General features: G+C 48.6%; 1 protein-coding gene across 6 annotated transcripts in view; it reads right to left on the bottom strand.

Annotated features, from left to right (window-relative positions):
* The window catches only part of LOC147717179 (signal transducer and activator of transcription 5B), a 1,664,723-nt gene that overhangs the window by 1,099,243 nt on the left and 549,906 nt on the right, over nucleotides 1-15,574 (bottom strand). For 4 of the 6 annotated variants that reach the window (XM_086924123.1, XM_086924125.1, XM_086924127.1 and 1 more), the window contains one exon: nucleotides 9,119-9,186. The exons of 1 other annotated variant lie outside the window; for it this stretch is intronic. The gene's annotated coding sequence lies outside the window, so the exon portion shown is untranslated. Of the gene's footprint in view, nucleotides 1-9,118; nucleotides 9,187-9,505; nucleotides 9,620-15,574 lie in introns of those variants that run through there. One more of the 6 variants, XM_086924129.1, reaches the window with a different exon arrangement.

Raw genomic sequence — 15,574 nt, 5'->3', positions numbered from 1 at the left:
ACCACAGATGCTTCCACTTCACCTTCAGGAAACCCACCACACACCACTGCACCCAACAGCTGCCACGCCGCTGCTGGGGCAAGATCACCAAGGACCAACTGACTACCACCCTCGCCCTGAGACCACCCGTCGACCCCACCGACCCAGAAACCGCCGCGACCAACCTCAAACAGTGGATCAACGACTGCGCAGACACCCTCGCCCCCCTCAAGACCTCCACAACCAACCACACCAACAAGAAAGACCTCCAGATCTCCAGGCGCACCTGTCGGAAGCTGGAGAAGAAATGGCTCCACGACAGAACACCGGACAGCCACACAGCCCACAAGAACGCCTCCCGCAGACACCACCAACTCATCAGGACCGCCAAGAGGACCGCCTTCAAGGACCGCTTAGACAACAACGCACACAATACCAAAGAGCTCTTCAGCATCGTGAAAGAACTCTCCAACCCCAGCTCCAACACCAACGACATCCCACCATCACAAGACATGTGCGACTCAATGGCCGCCTTCTTTCACCGCAAAATCACCGACACCCACGACAGCTTCAACTCCGACACCCCGCACCCACCACCGAGTCCACCACCCCTACGACCACCACCTGCACCATCCGCCTGACCACCTGGTTCAACGTCAGCGATGTAGACACCATCAAGATCATGAACTCCATCCACTCCGGAGCCCCATCTGACCCCTGCCATCACCACGCCTTCAACACAGCCAGCACAACCATTGTGCCCCACCTCAGAAAAACAATCAACAGTTCCTTCAAAACAGCAACTTTTCCGAAAAGCTGGAAGCACGCAGAGATCAAAGCCCTTCTGAAGAAGCCCAAAGCGGACCCCAAGGACCTCAAGAACTTCCGGCCCATCTCCCTGCTCCCGTTTCCGGCAAAAGTGACAGAGAAGATTGTCAACAAACAGCTAACCCGCTAAAACTAAGACAACAACATTCTGGACCCCTGCCAATCTGGCTTTCGCAGCAACCACAGCACCGAGACCGCCCTCATCGCCACCACTGACGACATCAGGATCCTAATGGACAAAGGAGAAACAGCCGCCCTCATCCTCCTTGACCTATCGGCAGCCTTCAACACAGTCTGCCACCGCACCCTATCAGTACGCCTCCATGACGCCGGTATCCAAGAGAAGGCCCTGGCCTGGGCCACATCCTTCCTCTCCGGCAGAACCCAGAGTGTCCGCCTCCCACCCTTCCGCTCACAATCCACCGAGATAATCTGCGGCGTCCCACAGGGATCCTCCCTCAGCCTGACGCTGTTCAATATCTACATGGCACCGCTCGCCCACGTCGCTCGACAACATAACATCAACATCATCTCCTACGCTGACGACACCCAGCTGATCATATCCCTCACCAAAGACCCCAACACCACCAAAGCCAACCTCCACAGAGGAATGAAGGCCGTAGCCGACTGGATGAAGGACAGCAGACTGAAGCTGAACTCAGACAAGACGGAGGTCCTGATTCTCGGACCCACCCCATCAGCCTGGGACGACTCTTGGTGGGCCACATCGCTAGGCACAGCTCCTGAACCCACAGACCACGCACACAACCTGGGGGTCATCCTCGACTCCACCCTCTCCATGACCAAGAAAGTCAACGCCTTTTCCGCATCCTGCGTCAACACCCTCTGCATGCTCCGTAGGATCTTCAAATGGATCCCTCCCGACACAAGAAAAACCGCCACCCAGGCACTCATCACCAGCAGACTTGACTACTGGAACCCCCTCTACTCAGGAACAACAACCAAGCTCCTGAGACGACTTCAACTAATCAAGAACGCCTCGGCACGACTGATCCTCGACGTCCCCCGACGCAGCCACATCACACCCCACCTGAGAGGCCTGCACTGGCTCCTCGTCAACAAGAAGATCACCTTCAAACTCCTCATCCACGCACACAAGGCCCTACACAACACCTGACCCACATAACTCAACAACCGTCTCAGCTTCCACACCCCCACCTGAAGCCTCCGCTAAGCCAACCTCGCCCTCGCCACAGTTCCTCGTATCCGGAAAACCACCGCCGCCGGCAGATCCTTCTCTTACCTTGCCGCCATGACCTGGAACTCTCTTCCCACCAGCCTACGACAGACTCAGGACCTGCTGGCCTTCAGGAGACTCTTCAAGACCTGGCTCTTCGACCAGATACCCCCAATCACACCTACGAGAGAGGTCCACTGCCTTGTAGTACGCAACTACATTATCTGGTATAGCAGCTCCAGAGCCTCACCTTTGGTGTCTTTCCCTCAGAGGCATATCTTGACATTGTGCAGCCAGCAAACAAAATCCGAGAGTGGGGGGTGGAGAGAAGTAGATGCAACGCTCAGAGGTAGCCCAAGATTAGGCTGCTAAAAAAGTAGGTTAGAGCATGGGGGGGCTGTCCAGGCCTATTGCATCAACATATAGAATTGCTGTTTTCAAAACAAGTTTACAGTAGGTTAGTCTTTGAGCCTACTCCAAATCTATGCACGTCGGCGGAGGAGAAATGAGAAAGCACAGTATTTAGCAGAGAGAGGAGGAGCAGGCAATAAGAGAGTGCTGTGGTGAAAGTTATGGTGCTTATGGGCTGGTTTTTGGAACTGTGGTGGATGTGAACAGCATGTGGAAATGGAAGGGTAAACGTATTTAGTAACGAGGCAGTGCAAGTGATACATGCATTAGGGTAGATGATGAGGATGGGAGGATCTTGTAAAATGTTACCTCACCCGTCAGATTACGCAACAATGAGTATGCAGATTAATTACGCTGTCGGGTTAATTTGAAAGAACGTCACTGCTGGCACAGCACCACAGTTTGATATGATTAGAAGCACCGCAAATATCACGGATAATTTATTTCCGACTCCTCAGCACTATGTTGATTGTGTGTGTATGGTGTTGATACTTTAATAGATGGCTGGGTAACAGTGTGTTAAACTGTGTTAGTATTGCATTTTGAAGATTTTGGAGAGTGATGCATTGCTCTTGGAATGGTTTTCGAGCTCCGGGGGTCTAGTGCGCATTTAATATGCACTTATAATATCGACTGAACTGTTTGCTGATCTTGGTCTTTAAAGAGTTGTCTTAGGTTTCTGAGTTGTGTTGGATGTTTTGTGGCATTTTCCTTCAGTTTAATGCTGTTAAAGAGCATAACATTGTAATGAGTTTGACTTTTGGCACTATGATGGCTGCACAAGAGTGGTGGCGTTGCTTTTTGTGGGTTCTATCATAATGAAGTGTTATACTAATGGCACGGAGAACTGGAGAATCTGAATGCGTTCAGCATTGAAGTTGCCTAATTGAAACGCCATCCCATAAAATTGGGAAAATTGTGTTATTATCTTCCTCAAGAGCACCTATTAAACCAATATTGATAGGACAACAAAGCTCACTCGGGGAGGACCTACGTAATCGTCTAGGCACACATTCACCCACAAGGAAGCATCCTGGTATGTGGCAGAGAGTGAGGATGCAGCATCCTCTGCGTTTGGATTTTCTGGCACTACATTGCTCTAGAGCCCCGGTACCGGCAGCTTTGGGGTTGTGCACAAGTTAGTTGAAAGGCATTGTCTGCTGCAAGGCTGCCTGCAGTGCCACAGAGTGCAGAGGAATACTCAGACCCCTCCTCTTCCATGCAAGTTGAGCATCAACACCATGCAGAACAGTAAGTGGGGCATAGCTCGCCAACTGCATGGTCGAACACTCTGAGATTTTCTTTTACGACATTTTTATTTTAATGGGCTGTTTTGGACCACTTTTGGAATTAACCGTGTGCTCCTTGTTCGGCATTCTATTCCAAACATGCAATCCCAACTTTCTTTTTCCTAAAGTTTCTTTATTGTGCATATCCACAAAAACAGTGTCTAATTCATTCCGCAGTACAAAGTTCCTAAAATCCAAATACGAGGTCAGGTTACAGATGCATGATAATGTGTGTTCTAAAAAGAAATATAACACTTAAGTATATATAGATCGTGTTTAGGGCCTACAAGAAAAGTAACATAATATGCTGTGGCAAATCGTTAGGGCTGACACATACACCCACAATTTGTTGGGATGGTTCAGCAGGGAAGATTTGAAGTCCCGGGCACCTCTGAATGGTGTACTGCAAAGTGTGCATTACTGCCAAACTTATCTGTCCCTAAAGAGGTTCGGCAGTTCGGACCCTTGTGGGAGTTGAAAGGTTATTATTATTATTATTATTATTATTATGTTTCTTATATAGCGCCTGAATCGACCCCCGAAGGGGTATCTCCGCGCTTGCCTTGGGAACCCGTCCTGGCTTTTCCCTGTGAGATAGCCCCTACAGGGTATCCCCAAGGTGAAAGCCAGTCATCCCGCCGCGGGGGCCGTTGTGGAGATTAAGCAAGCTTAATGCCCAGAGTTGCAGAGTGTGAACCCATGATTAGGTCAGGCACCGAAGCGAGAATTATCGAGTCCATGGACATTTGAGCTCAAGACCCTGCCGTGTCGGGAACTGAACCCTGGTCCCGGGTCTGACCTCTGCTTCAGGGTCTGCCTGCTCTAACCAGTGAGCCACACTTCTCCACCATTAGGACACACTTCTCCACCACTAGGACAATGCCACACAACTAAATGGGAGAGTGTCGGATATGGCAGGGGGTGGGCTACGAAAACATGAAAATTAAATCCAGAGCTGGCAAAACATAAGAAATTCAAGGCACCTTCTATACCAGAAACAGCAATTATGTCCATTTAGATGCCCACCCTGATTAGGCCAATTGCCTTTACCCAGAAATAGATACCAAATTGAGTTTTACGTATGGCAGTTGTTGGAATTGAGATCCCTTCTGTGCCCACGAATTTACACTGCAGGAGAGCTTCCCCATAAGAAACAAGTGCAAGAATGCCACAAGATAAACCACCATTTACACGAAAAGGTGAAGACTTGATCATTATTTTGAGAGAAGTATTGAAAGCTCAAGAGAAATCCCACCATAGCCCAGCTCAAACAAACCCTCCAACGAATGCAGAGTTCACAGAACCTATCATGTACATTAGTCAGTCCCTGCCCAATTTCATCACGGTTGGGCCCAAACCTGAGATTTGGCTGCAAATCACCATTAAGCTGAGACAGGGTGCAGGCAGTAATAGATTGAACCTACTAGGCCAAACACGGAGATCTTTTCAAGCAGAGATCCTGGCTTATAACAGTAACCCTGCTAAAACGGTGATGCTCATACCAGCCCAAAAATTACTTCCTACTGAATGGGCAGCCTCAACACCTGCAAACAGAGGAGTTGGTGATGCTAGTGGAAGCATAAAATAAGATAAAACAAGGCTGCATGCCCAGCAGTGAGGAGAAAAACAAACAGCAAACCCATGCTCAAATCCACTCCTTGCTGGACACACTACTCAGCTACATCTCACCCAATCAGAGAAGCAGGAAAGGTGAAACAAACAGATTAAAGGCCCATCGAGCCTCTTCTGTGCCCACAATGTTAAAGACATGGACACAAGTCCAGATTGAAGATTCAGCACAACTCTTTTTTTATCCCCAATCAAGGCCTTCTCACCGTCATCTGCACCAGAATTCACATATTACAGGCCTATCAAAGGCCATCTGTTAACAAGAGGGATCCAAGGAGACAACAACAGCTTTGAATGCCCAAGCAATACTGACAGAGGTAATATTTTAAAGCATAAGGACCATATGCGAACTGCAGGATATGAGAAGTCAAGTGCTCTGAAAAGCAACAGAAGAAGCTCGTAACCTTAGGAGGTTATCCACAACAAACTAATAGCCTGACTTAGAGGCAAGATAGGTTCAGGAGTGGCTTGTTGACACAATATACAAAGCTGAAAAACATCAGAATGAACAAAGAAAGAATGTAGTGTTATGGCTGTGGAACCCAGCTGACGCCCGTGCAGGTAAGAGCGGAGGGAATTTCGATGGACAATGACGAGTGAAAATTAATTATTTGATTTTCTCTGCTCATCATCCGTCGAAATCCCCCCTCACCCAGGCCCACTTTCCCACCACTCTTACCGGCACGGTCGGCAGCTGGTGGAACCCTTCACCATAATAAAGGACTGGGGATAAAGAGCTCTACCCTTCAAGCTGGTCATCGATTTCTTCCAATGATTCCCAGTCTGGACTTGATTAGAACATTGGAATGTTCAGCAGTCCACTCAAGTCAAGGGAGTGGCTGAAGGCCAATAATGACTGAATAGTCCTTCTCTTGCAACGTTCAAATTATTTTGTGTTCCTTTCTTTTTAATGTAGAAAATTCTACCCACCATTGGGTGGAGTGTTCTAATAGCTCTATAGCCCGTCTGCCTCGGACTCTACTGATTGTTAAAGAACCTCTCTCCCTTGTTGTGGGCCCCCTGCCTGCAGCTCGGTTCTGTAACTCAGGTTGAGAGCCTTTAAAGAGCTTCATAGCCTCGACAGCAGGCTTTGAGTCTATAATGTAGTGCATGATAAAGCAATTCCACTCCTACTTGACACGTTCTCCTGTACTGTGATCTATACTTGTTCACTATAGTCTGGAACCAAGCCTGCTCTCTTTACATGGAAACCATAACTTTGTGCCCCCTCTTCACAACATTATTTTCATGGCTTCAATTAATCATACTAGCATTCAACTCATTTTACAATAATTATTTCATCTTGATATATTTGTCTTAAACCGCCGCCCGCAACCTCAGACAGTGGATCAACGACTACGCCAAAACCCTCGCCCCGATCAAGAAACCCGCCAACAATCATACCAACAAGAAAGCCAGCTGGTTCACTGGAGACCTCCGGGCCTCCAAGCAAACCTGCCGAAAGCTGGAGAAGATCTGGGTCCGTGAACGAACACCGGACAGCCACAACGCCCACAAGAATGCCACCCGCAGATACCATCACCTCATCAGATCTGCCAAAAGGGCCTCCTTCAAAGACCGCCTAGACAACAATGCGCACAACAGCAAAGAGCTCTTCAACATCATGAAGGAACTCTCCAACCCCAGCTCCAACACCAACGACATCCCACCCTTGCAAGACCTGTGCGACTTGCTGTCCACCTTCTTCCACCGCAAGATCACAGACATCCACGACAGTTTCAACGCCACAACCGCCCCGACAACCACTGAGACCTCTGCCCACACGACCACCATCCGCACCAACCGCCTGCTCTACTGGACCAACATCAACGAAGATGACACCATCAAAATCATGAACACCATCCACTCCGGATCTCCGTCAGATCCATGCCCACACGACATCTTCAACAAATGCAGCACATTCATCGCACCCCATCTCCGGAAAGTCATCAACACCTCCTTCGAGACAGCAACCTTCCCGGAGAGCTGGAAGCACGCTGAGATCAACGCCTTACTCAAGAAACCCAAGGCGGACCCCAAGGACCTCAAGAACTTCCGGCCCATCTCCCTGCTCCCGTTCCCGTCAAAGGTCATCGAAAAGACCGTCAACGAACACCTGACCCGCTACCTTGAGGAGAACAACATCCTGGACCCTTCCCAGTCCGGGTTCCGCAGCAATCACAGCACCGAGACTGCCCTCATCGCCACCACCGATGACATCAAGTCCCTGCTGGACAACGGAGAAAACGCGGCCCTCATCCTCCTGGACCTGTCAGCCGCGTTCGACACTGTCTGTCACCACACACTACGAACACGCCTCCACAACGCTGGGATCCAAGAGAAGGCCCTGGACTGGACCACCTCCTTCCTCTCCGGCAGTACACAGAGTGTCCGCCTTCCCCCCTTCTGCTCCAAAGCCACCGAGATCATCTGCAGCGTACCCCAGGGCTCATCCCTCAGCCCAACTCTGTTTAACATCTACATGCCCACGTCGCCCATCGGCAGGACCTCAACATCCTCTCCTACGCCGATGACACCCAGCTGATACTCTCCCTCACAAAGGACCCCCACACCGCCAAAACCACCCTTCACAAAGGAATGAAGGCCGTTGCTGAATGGATGAGGAACAGCCAACTGAAGCTGAACTCGGACAAGACGGAGGTCCTCATCCTCGGATCCAACCCTTGGGCCTGGGACGACTCCTGGTTGCCGACCGCATTGGGAACCGCTCCAACACCCACCGACCACGCACGAAACCTAGGGGTCATCCTCGACCCCACCCTCTCCATGACTAAACAGGTCAATGCCGTCTCCTCCTCCTGCTTCAACACCCCCGCATGCTCCGTAGGATCTACAAGTGGATCTCCACTGAAACGAGAAGAACAGTCACACAGACCCTTGTCAGCAGTAGGTTGGACTATGGAAACGCCCTCTACGCAGGAGCCTCGGCCAAACTCATGAGACGGCTCCAACGTATCCAGAACGCCTCTGCACGCCTGATCCTCGACATCCCTCGCCGCAGCTACATCACACCCCACCTGAGAGACCTGCACTGGCTCCCGATCAACAAGAGGATAAACTTCAAGCTCCTCACCCACGCACACAAGGCACTCCACAACACCGGACCAACGTACCTCAACAGACAACTCCGGTTCTACACCCCCACCCTCCAGCTCTGCTCCGCCGCCCTCGCTACAGTCCCCCGCTTCTGAAGAGCGACCTCAGGCGACAGATCGTTCTCCCACCTCGCCACAAAGACCTGGAACACCCTCCCCATCCACCTAAGGTAGACCCAAGACCTGCTGACCTTCAGAATACTCCTCAAGACCTGGCTTTTCGAGCAGTAGCAGCTTTCCCCAGCGCCTTGAGACCCTCACGGGTAGGTAGTGCGCTTTACAAATGATATGATTGATTGATTGATTGATTTACCATGTTGAATGATGCGCTGTACACTGAAAACTTTAACTGTCCTAAAACAACCATTTGCTGATTATGTGAATCTCATTCCCACATACCACCTGTTTGCTTTCGATTCTTTCCACTTTCATTTTTCCTCTGGGTTGTGATAATGTGTATGCCATGAATTGTATTTATGCGCAGGAAAGGCTCATATAGGCAAAGGTGTTTAATAAATCTGAAACCTCAAAGACTCCCTGAGCAGGATACCACATTGGGCACTTCACGTATCTGCAACAGACGCTTAAACCACTGAATTAATAACAACATTTCTCTTACAAGCTCTAAAACTGTAAGACTGTGTATACTCATTAAGACGTCCTCCTACCTCAAGTGCTGCTCCCCATAAAGCATACGCGTTTATTTCAGGCTTGTAAGTTTGGTCCAGCAGCAAATCTACAAAAACCAGAACAAAACATAAATTATTAAAAACAAACCTTAATAAATTAGTCTTTCAAGTCACACCTAAAATAACTCATCGTGGGTTATATTGTGACCCTCATTTTATCCCTTTTTAAGTCAAAGAATGCCCGGTTCCGTTCTATAAACTTTCTACGCAACGCATTCAGTCCAATGCACTTCAAGGCAGAGTAAACGTTCCAGCAGCATTTACCACCTCTCAGTAACCAACGTCGGCAGCTGCGTGAACTAGTTTGTGAGCCCTCTGACGCCACGGTTCACCGGTGGGCAATATCAGCACAAAACAGCTGCTTACCGACTGCAACTTCCTCTCTGCTTCCGATTGGCTGCTGATGCACTCGGCGATGCAATGAAAAGCACGGCTTTTCGTCACACAATGCACGTGCAACGCTTCTCAACTCGATTTGTAAGGTTTTCACTTACAGCAGTTCCGGAAAGTGCTGCTGCTGCTGGTGGTGGTTGTGCAATAAGGAAGGAGGAGCAAGTAGTTGTGAAACATCTCCAAGGAGCACAATAAAAAATGAACACCAGACGTCTTGTAACATCTATAATCGCATGTAAGCAAGTGTCGGATTACATGCACACAGTCATACCTGATCAACAATGTACAAATCTTGTAAAGAGCAACAAAAGCAATGTCAAATCTGAAGACACTTTTCGAGTCGTAGAAAATAGAGTTTTGTAAAATAATTTTAAAACGTGTAATCATGGATCGAAATTAAATTATGCCTTTCAAATATATTTCGCAGATATTTGGAAGCCAGGGATTACTGGACTCATCGGAAGGCACGTATTACTATTTGAATCTCGGTTCCACGAGTGTAAAGGTGAAGAGTAGCCAAAGTTTACTTCAGGGGATGATGGTCACAATGACAAACTAAAAAACACTTAATGAAGAACAAGTTACTTACTTTTGGCAACGTTCTTTCTGGTGGAAACTCTATATAACCACAGATTTCTCACCTTGTGAATAACCCCAGGAGACAGACTGATAAGGAAATTTTTCTCAGAAATGCTTCTGCACCACTAAGTGGTGTTGTGCTGCTCCGCATTAGCTTTACCCCGCCATGGAAGCAGGGTCGGATTGGGATCACAATTTGGCCCGGGCACTGATGAAAAAAGTGGCCCACATTTGCGTGGCGTGGCCCACATTCAAGAGGAGTGGGCCACATTCAACTGACTAGACATTTATAAAGCACACTAATGCCGAGGCGTCTTGGCGCTAAGATAAGGAATGAGTGCGACTAGATCGATTAGGATTGAGCCACATTCGCGGGGCAGAGGTACAGAATGACTTAAATGTCAGAGCGCAGCCTCCACAACATAAGAAAACCAGACAGGGAGGCACTAAGGGGAAATAAATAAAAAATTTGCTTCAGAAAAGCTTCTGTTAAAAAAATACTGACATGTTCTTATAAAGTGTCTTTTTAATTATAATGTTTCCTTTGCAGAATCATAAAGCATGAACAAATGGATATTTTTTATAGTTGTTTTTCCATTTGACAGTTTTATATAGTGTGAATTCAGCCCCCAAGACAAAGGCATTTGAGTTCTATTCATGTGCACCAATTACAGTACACAAGATCTGATGTTTTATTTAAGGGCCTGGGCGATGAAGTGATCTGCCCAGAATCACAGGGTGTTGAGCAGTTACTGGGACTCAAACCTGATTCCCCAACTCTGGCATCAGGCCACATATGCCTATGCACACACAAGGAATGAAAGTGGGAGGATACTGTTCTTGCGAAGAACACAGGGCCAAGGTGACAATGGCCTACAAGCTGCGCAACTAATAAAACAGCGAGGCCCCTTTCTGTTACAAAATTATTCGGGTCACCTTCTATTACAAAATTATTCGAGCCCTCTCCAGCCCTCGACGGCCTCAGGGCAATGTCCTGGCAGGGGAGCACAAACCACAGCTGCTGGGTCATCCCTGGTAGGCAGGGGGAGGCTGAGGTGCAGATGGTGCGAGTTCCAAATATCACTGGGCCCCTACAGCCAGAGCCATTCTTCCTCGCCCACTATGCCCTGAATGAGAAGGGCTGTGGGCGAGGTGTTAAGAAAAACACTGTTCTGGGCTGTGTGGGCCCCAGGGGGGCGAGGTGAAAATGGCTCAAAGGCCTAAGCAACACCTGCCCCCCAGGAGGCCGATTCTTGCACACACTCACCCCTCCCCAGCCCACCCTCAACGTTATTGCTTGGCATTGCAGGGGAGGCCACTGCTGATCATCGCTGTACGGCCGCCCAGCGAAGCTGCTTTCCTTTTCCAGTCCACAGAGAGCACTCTCTTGGAAAGGGGAGAAAAAAAAAACGACCCACAGAGGATACTGAGACACCGGCCCTTCGGCCAATGCCCGGAGTGCCAATCCACCCCTGCATGGAAGTGACACCGGAGCAACATTAAGCGCCATGCTGATTTCTTTCTTTACAATATCCGTGCCGTTGGAGGCAGAGCTTACTGCTCAGATATGACAGTGAGCAGATCTTAAGTCTGAAATCTTTCTATGGATAGTGAAGAGTACATTCCATAGACCGGGGAGGAGGGAGGACTGCAAGGAACCTGCGGTTTGAAATACTATCCACCAAAATGAAAGTCACCAAAGATAATGAACTTGCTCTTCGGATGGATACTTCTAACTGCAGATTCCTCACACTGTGAATAAATACCAAAGTAGTAACTCTCGACTTGGTGGGTGTAGCCGGCAAATTAATCCAGGAAACGTTGATGGTTAGAGTCTACGTTTATTTATAAAGATAACTCCACCCAAGCGCGAAGCGTCCCTCCGATGAGAAGCCAAACGGACATCGCGCTGACATCGCGCGATGAATTCTAACCATTACAGTGGGTCAAAACAGAACATCCCGCAACACTCCAAAGTATCCTTCCATCTGGACCTAGAAATCAAGGCAGTAATGCTTCATGAACATATGGAGTAATGCCCATGTCACATTCTGACCAGGGCACAAGTCCTAAAAAAAGAAGTGGGGGGACTCTCCAAGGTAGGCGTGGTCACAGGAAGTGACATCACGGCAGGAAGTGACATCACGACAGGAAGTGACATCACGCAGGAAGTGACATCGCATGTAAGGCAGAGCTATCATTTGCATATATTGCAAGATTTAACAATTGAAGCTGCTTGGTAATTAAGCCTGTGACTTAAGGTCCCTGTATGGAGGAATTAGCAGCCCAAATGTGGATGAAGTTTGGCGTACAACTACATTAGTCAAGCCATTAAGTGCTGTAAGTTAGGCATACTAAAACATGGGACCATGAACAAAAGTAGAATTAGTGTGTTGAAAAAAGCCGAAGAAAAGCACATACTAGAAACTACAATAGTGATTATCAAAACTATAAAATGTATTACGCTACCTAGAACATGACATTTACATTTATTAACAAGTATAATACACTGTGACCATGAGAGAAAAAAAATGCAAGGTGCACACTTACAGTTAAAGCCTGATACTCTGTACATCTGTTATTTCAGACATTATGGGAGATGTTATATTGCCACAGGATGTCTGGCCATGGAAAATGTGAGACAGCTTATATCATTGTAATTCAGGACGGTGAGTGTAAAAATTCAGGACAAAGGGTCAAAATTCAGGACACAAATTCAGGACAGGAGGTCAAAATTCAGGACAAAACTTCAGGACAATAGGTACGTTTTACAGACACATCAGAGGTCGCGCAATAGTATAGAAGTAAGCCCAGCCATTTCCAAAAATATTCAACCATTTGCAAACCTATCCATCATGTATCCTTCCATCTATCATTTCACTCATCCATCCCTTCATCCATCCCCTCATCCATCCTTTCACTCATCCTCAATTATCCATCCATCCATCCAACCTTTCACCCTATCCATCTGAACACTTATCCATCCACTCTTCATCCCATCCATCCATTCACTCATCCATTCAGCCATTTACCCTTTCACCAATCCAGCCATCCTTTCACTTACTAATCCTTCCACCCATCCACTCTTTTAGTCATCCATCCATCTTCCCTTTCTCTCTCCATCGACCCTTTCACTTAGCCTTCCTTCCATACATCCACCCACCCATCCATCCATCTACTCATCCACTCATGAATCCATCCATTGCCCCTTTCACTCATCCATCTATCATTTCACTCCTTCACACATCTATTTATCCTTTTGTCCATCTACCCTCCCTTTCACTCACTCATCCATCCTTACACCCACCCTTTCACTCATATGCCCATTCATTCACCCTTGCACTTATCAATCCATCAATCCATCCATCATTTCACTCATCCACCTACCCCCTATCATCCACCCACCATCCACCCACCCACTCATCCATCCTTTCACCCACCCACCATCCAATCCACTGATCCATCCTTTCACCCACCCACCATCCACTCCTCCATTCATCCTTTCACCCACCCACTCATCACCATCCATCCTTCCCCTCATCATCCATCCATCCTTCCCCTCATCATCCATCCATCCTTTTCCCTCATCACCCATCCATCCTTTCCCCTCATCATCCATCCACCCTTCCCCTCATCATCCATCCATCCTTCCCCTCATCATCCATCCATCCTTTCACCCACCCCCTCATCATCCATCATCCTTTCACACACTCCCTCATCATCCATCCATTCCCTCATCATCCATCCATCTATCCCCTCATCATCCATCCATCCACCCTTCCCCTCATCATCCATCCTTTCACCCACCCCCTCATCAGCCATCCATCCTTCCCCTCATCATCCATCCATCCATCCTTCCCCTCATCATCCATCCTTTCCCATCATCCATCCATCCTTCCTTTCATCCATCCTTCCCCTCACCCATCCATCCATCCCATCCATTTATCCTGCCCTTCATCCATCCATCCTTCCCCTTACCCATCCATCCACCCCATTCATTTATCCTGCCCCTCATCCATCCTTCCCCTCCATCCATCCTTCTCCTCATCCATCATCCTTCCCCTCACCCATCCATCCATCCCATCCATTTATCCTGCCCCTCATCCATCCATCCTTCATCCTTCCCCTCATCCATCCTTCCTTTCATCCATCCTTCCCCTCACCCATCCATTTATCCTGCCCTTCATCCATCCATCCTTCCCCTCCATCCATCCATCCTTCCCCTCATCCATTTATCCTTCCCCTCATCCATCCATCCTTCCCCTCCATCCCTCATCCTTCCCCTCATCCATCGTTCCCCTCTTCAATCATCCAGCTACCCTTCCACCCATACATCCAGCTATTTACATTTTCTCTCCATCCTTCCCCTCACTCATCAATCCATCTATCCTCTCTCATTATCCATTTATTCAATCTTTCATTCATCCATTCACCCTTTCACTAATTCATCCAGCCATTCACACATCCCTTCACGTACTTACACGCCCACCTTTCCATATTAATTTTGAGCAGAGCCCTTTTGAGAAGAGGCTCATCAAGAACTTCACCCTCGCTGCAGGGGCCGTTCCAGGACTGGGACAGAAGCCACCCAAAGCGGAGACAGGATCCACCGCAGGGGGGAAAAGAGCCATCACAGGCGGGGGTGGACTGGAGCCACAACATGGGGGGACAGGAGCAGGAGTCATCACAGGAGAGGGAACGTGATCCACCAGGGTGGGCAAAGGGGTGGGCATACAGTATTCTAGTATCATCTTGGGCTTCTTGCCCCCTCCTGCACAAGACAACGAGAAGACAGGCTCTCTGTCCAAAATGCCATCCCCCACTGTGATATACAGTACTTACAGGAGATACTCTGAGAGAACTGATTGAACTGATTGTCCTCCATACTTTGTTAATCAGTGTGGGTGCGATTGTGCCATTTCTTTATTGTATTACATTATGCATGTTTGAAGACCGAGGTTTGCTTACAAATTAGTGACAGTAATTAAGCTCAGTGAAGAGAAGCAGGTGCTGCCTCGGTGTAATCAGGGGTGTAATCTGGCCGAGTCTAGGATGTTTGGGGCCCTGGGTAGAAATGGAATGTGTGAGCCCCCCTCTAAATAGCAGATACAAGACGCATTCAGGGCTGTTTGCGTGTGAATGGATGCCTCCTGCTCCTGAACCTGCAGCCCCTCCCTCTCATTCACATTCAAGCACCTCTTAACAGCTCATCAAGGGCTGGAGGTGTGAGGGTTGCCATCCCGCTGTGCCTCTACAGTGCTGCTGGGGGTGCTTGGTAACGTCCGGATTCAGCCAGCCACTCGCCCACCCAGAAATGCTTTATTTAATTTGTGCGCGCCGTGCTCCCGTTTTCTAATGGTGGACGCGGTTTTGATTTAGCAGGGTGGACGGCGTCCACCCTGAAAAACCCTCGGAAATAAGTGGGGGGATGCCGTCCACTCGCGTGGTACCCCGACTCGTGCC

The sequence above is a fragment of the Lissotriton vulgaris genome, chromosome 5 (genome assembly GCF_964263255.1).
Source record: "Lissotriton vulgaris chromosome 5, aLisVul1.2, whole genome shotgun sequence".
Taxonomy (NCBI): Eukaryota; Metazoa; Chordata; class Amphibia; order Caudata; family Salamandridae; genus Lissotriton; species Lissotriton vulgaris.
The sequence above is the reverse complement of the archived record's forward strand: the minus strand, read 5'-3'. Positions and strand labels throughout refer to the sequence as shown.